The sequence below is a fragment of the Anopheles aquasalis genome, chromosome 2 (genome assembly GCF_943734665.1).
Source record: "Anopheles aquasalis chromosome 2, idAnoAquaMG_Q_19, whole genome shotgun sequence".
NCBI classification, from domain to species: Eukaryota; Metazoa; Arthropoda; class Insecta; order Diptera; family Culicidae; genus Anopheles; species Anopheles aquasalis.
This window is the reverse complement of record NC_064877.1, coordinates 12867501-12872500: the sequence shown is the minus strand read 5'-3', so window position 1 is coordinate 12872500 and position 5000 is coordinate 12867501. Positions and strand designations below refer to the sequence as shown.

At 49.4% G+C, this 5000-nt stretch overlaps 1 protein-coding gene across 11 annotated transcripts in view; it reads left to right on the top strand.

The window, feature by feature from the left end:
• LOC126580885 (forkhead box protein O) overlaps positions 1-5000 on the top strand; it is a 58329-nt gene that overhangs the window by 32423 nt on the left and 20906 nt on the right. The gene's annotated exons all lie outside the window — the stretch shown is intronic.

Sequence of the window (5000 nt, the reverse complement as noted above, 5' to 3'; positions counted from 1 at the left end):
TCTCTCACTCTTCACCCGGGGACCACCGATTGTATTTCATAAATAAAAATCACGATCGCCGCGCGCGATACGACTGGAGCTAGAACCGCACACCCAGGGGGGTGGGGGGTGCGCACGGAAACACGCTACAAATTATAAGTCGCACGGACTTGTTGTCGGCTTGGCTTAGCGTTATGGGAACCGTTTCGCGTTGGCTTTTATGCTTTTCCTCCACCCCAAACAGTTCTCTCGCAACAACTTGAATAGTTTTTCCATTCCAGAGTCCTGTTCACGTAGTGGAGGTAGTGCGAGGAGGTGTTTCGCGTTTCTTTTTTCCCGTTTTTTTTTATAGCACGCCATACTGTTGCTTCTCTGCCACCAACCAACCGTCGCCACTCGTTGGGGCATCCTTGGGCCACAATCGGGAGTTGCCAGTGGTGCTGGTGGGAGGGCAACGTGGCGCGTTTGATGCCAGATAAAAATGTTATATAATTTGAAGCATTCATATATTTTACTGTTCCGATAGCTCCGCGCGAGCGAGCGCTTCGCGAGCCAGTCAGTGGTCCTGATACCGAGCGCCTATACTGATACTGATGCGAAACGATTTGCGTTGCCACCCAAAAGCGGGGGAGCGACAGTGATAGCGATGAAGGCCATCCCCCATCCTCCCGCGTTTTCTGTTTGCCTGTGTGTCCTTGGCGGCGCCAGCTCCGATATTAACGTAAATTGGATAAATGAAGCATCTCTTGTCAAGTTCGCATCGCCCTTCCCCCACGAACATTTCGCGCGAAACTAGTTAGATAACCTAGATAGGATGCCTCTCCTTCCCTTTTTGTTGCTCATAATTTTCCTTCACTTCGTTCGCTTTGCTTTGCACGTGGAAACTTGAACCAAAGTCGCAGGTTATCCCGGGGACGGAGGCCTTTTTGGAACAAGAACACGGCCGAACAAGGTTACTATCCAGGCCAGGCGCAGTTACTATCAGCTATTTAATCTGTGTTTACCGCTACAACCGAACCACCGAACTCACTAACCGAAGGACATATCCATCCTTGAACAGACTCCCGAAATCGAAACGGTTATTGGGCAAAGTTGGCGCAAACTCCTTCCTCGTGTCCGGAGGTCATGCAGTTTTCTTTTCTAATTTCTTTACCGTCGGTACTGTTGTTGCTCAATAAAGCATTCGTTAGTGGCCCGGCAGCAAATTGCTCCTTCTTTTTTTATCTATCGCTTCGGTGGATGCAGAACAACGCACGCTACACGCTGCGAACGAAAATTTCATCGAAAAAAGCTTACGATGACAGTACGTTATCGGAAAGAGATTGACTTTCTTTATGACCGAGGGGTGGTAGAAACTTGTCCATCGTCTTTATGACGGACACCCCACCGCCGGGAACGGGATCGCCCCTGGCCAATCGCAACTGAAAGCTTTGCGGGCGGCCTCCCGTCTAGTTCGGAATCGGAAGAAACGATGATCGGGTCGGGTGGTCCCACACGGCCGGTCATAAAACCTAATCAGTGTCAGTAAAAAAGTTGACACGGATGTTAAAACTTTCCGCTCATAACTGCCTCCCGCAGCGGTGGCGCTTCTCCTCGCCATGTGTCCCACCCCCTGACGGCCTAGCTGGCCAATTTCTGGTCATCATTTTTTTGTCGCCCAAACCAGCGCCAGAGGAACTGTGATTCGAAGTCGGCATCCATAATTGGATTCTGGCTTATCGGGGTACGAAAATGCTGCCACCGTGCACTATTCCGATATTTGATTAATGTGGTTGCTGTGCCGGGCCGGAACACGCACCATTGAGGCCCGATTGAACCGGTTCCGGGCGTCTGGATTGTGCGATAAAACCAAGATATAATGTTAATTTGGCAAGTTCAACCAGCTACTAAAGCGTGCATATATAAATATTGCTCCGGATCTGAATTTTTGTTGGAAATTCCGTCCACGACGACGTCGATCAATTCGCCAAGAATGCGCAAATCTTCTATGCAAAAAGAAGCCACGAATTCCGTCTCCAGAACTCCCTCTCTAGCATAGAATCGGAGCAAGATCATTTTGATTCCAGTGGTCTATAAGTTGTCCATTTCCATTCGGTCGATTAATTCGATCTCCGCTCTCCAAAGCCCCCCTCCCGCTCTCTGTGAATCACTAATTCCCAACCCCACAAACCCGGCCACTAACTTGTGGCATAGTTTTCGGTGGTGGCATACGGCTCCCGACAGCGACAATCACGCGCTCCGTCGTCATTAAATGTGTATCAGAACCGCGGCCGAGAATGCCGTGGCGCCATCCACCGGGGGGAGCGGCTGTGGTTCCCCGGAATCCGGTTCTAGCGAAAACATTACGCTCATTAGTCGTGCTCAATTTCACCGCAAACTGCTACTGCTGTTGCCTGCACAAACCCGGCGGTGGCGTGACAAGCGGCCAAATGGAGACTAACTGTTTGAATGGTTCCAAAGGACGCAAGGGAAAGAGGAGAAACGGGGAAAACTAAAAACCGAAATGATAAATAGGTCCACCGGTGGCAGCAGTTTTTATCCGTCGTGAATTTCCCGAGGCACTTTATATTCATTACAGATGCCGATGGAAAAGCTACGCAAAAAAAAAAACGAACTTGGCCTCAACCTGGCTTCCCTTTGGTATGAATCTGTTAAAACCGGTTGCAAAGGAAAATCTGCGGCGGGAATTAGTCACAGACACGAAGCGAACGCGCATAGCAAAAAGGGAAAAAAGAAAAAAGATGTTAATGAAATAATTATTGCCGAGCTCGTCCAGAGCGCTGATGGGCAAATGGATGGCGGACTGCTAGTAGTGTCCTCTGCTCGAGCTCACCACGGACTTGCTAATGGAATTAGTTCTGGACATTCTACTAAACCGAGAGAGAGCGAGACCGAGAGAGATGCTGCGTTGTAATTCAAAGTTTTCTTCGCGGCGAACGCGAGCCCCGGCCCTCGGGGTTCGGTTCTGTGCTAAAAGCATCGAAAGCATCGATCCGCCTGTTCCCCCGCTACCACCACATCCCGATGCTGGAGGATGGAAAGGGTTTCGACGCACGGCGACAACCGTTCTCACTAGCTTCTCTAGCGGCGAGGTTCGATTAAAAAGTTTTATGCAGAGCGCTGCTACTAGAGCTCTACAGCAGCAGCAGTAGTAGTGGCGTCTGAGGTGTACGCCACTTCCAGCTCCCTAGTAGCGTCACCGCAGCGCCAGCAGAGCTCGTAGGACTAGCGGAGCGAACCGGTTGGATGCTGAGGAGGAGGTAGCGAAAACGCATTTCTTAAATCAGACGATGCGCCAAAAAGGCGCCAACCATTTCTCCACATTTTAACCCGTTTTCTTCCTTATTGCTGGTGTGCTGGCGTTTCTCCTCCATTCTCTCTCACTCTACCGACCGATCAGAGTGAATCCGAAGCGACGGAATACTGATGCTGGATGGACCTGGGGATTGGATTGGAAGGTGAAAGCAGCGCACTCTTCGATCCTTCGACCACCCCGAAACCACGCGATCCATGGCTACTAGACCACAGACGCTGTCGCCACCACCGACTAGCCGTTGATATCAGCAGCTGAAGACATTCGACGTGAGGGCGGGTGTTCCGATTAGAGTGGGTCGATTTCGGTCCCGGGGTCGTTTTCTTCCTTCTTTTTCCCCGTTTTTTGCTCGCTTTCTTCGCGAGTTTAAAAGTGAATTATACATGGCATCTTGATGGTTGTGGTAGTGTGTGAGCACGAGAGCAAAGAACACGCGGGCACCGTGGTTAGCGAAAGGATAACATTCCGGGCCGAGATCCATCCATTCTATCCACCGCAGCACCGGAGCTTTCAAGCGAATCCGTCGTGCGAGGCTCAGCACTTTAGCACTAACGTGGCCCGCGAAACGAGGGAAATATGTTTTCACGACCGCCTTTTGGTCATTCTTTTTCTTCCCACACATTTTCTGCTTCAAAAAGCATTCTCGGCCGTGGAATCGGCGATCGGCGTAGCGCGCGAGTAGCGCGCGCGTTTTACTTTATGGCCAAATGGTATCACGACGGTCCGACCGCAGTGATTCTCCATTTCTTAACGCTTACATTAAAGTGCAGTTTAATGAAGTTATCCCTCTTTTAATAAAGTCTGATTAATGTTGCCTGGCTCGTTGGTAAGTGAAAAGAATTGTCCTGGAAAGCACATGGCGTTGCACAGTGGCCATCAGGGAAAGGCTAGTGGCTTGAGAGTGTAATCGTCTGCCTTCTTGTTTCCCGTGGATCTGTTTTATGTTTATGCCACTTCAAATGATTTCCGTCTGCGTTATTGCCACTGGAAACAGCAGCAGACTCTTCGGAGCAGAGGACAGGATGACTTTATCCATCTTTCGATCAAGTTCGACGCTTTGTTTCTTCATTTCCACGCGAAGTCCGCAAAGAGGAAACCAAGTTGTTTTCTGCGGATGCTTTATCGAGACAACAAGTGGTGAGAAACATACTTTTATCCTTTCTTGGGTCGCTCCACGTCCTAACGAACCACCATCCTTTGATGACGTAACGTGGCACTAACGCCGAAGTCGTCGAGAAGTTCTCAGCTCGTTCTGTTGCACAAAAAGCGTAACGCTTTTCATCGCTTTCCACCGTTTTACAGCAGGGAAAGTTTGAAAAAATTAATAACACTGCAACCTAGCCACGGTTCGATGCAAAACACGTTCCGAAACCGATGGATTCCAAGCCGTCTCATCACACTCAGACACATGCACCCGACCGATCGAGTTATCGATATGAAGTTTGATTAAGTGAAATTGAGAAACTTTATGATGCCCGGGTATCGATGTCTGACTGGCGGGCATTAAAAATTCTAATTAATTATATGTTTTTTTCCCACAACCACGAGCCACGTGTCTGCCGTGGAACGTGGTGTTATCGAAGAGTTTGAGAACAAAACAATGGTACGCTTATCGAACCGATTAGGGGTTTGATTTACTGTTTTTTTTTTTTGCGATCAGACTTTATGCAGTTTAGTCTCACAAGAAAGCTTGGAAAGGGGTACGGGC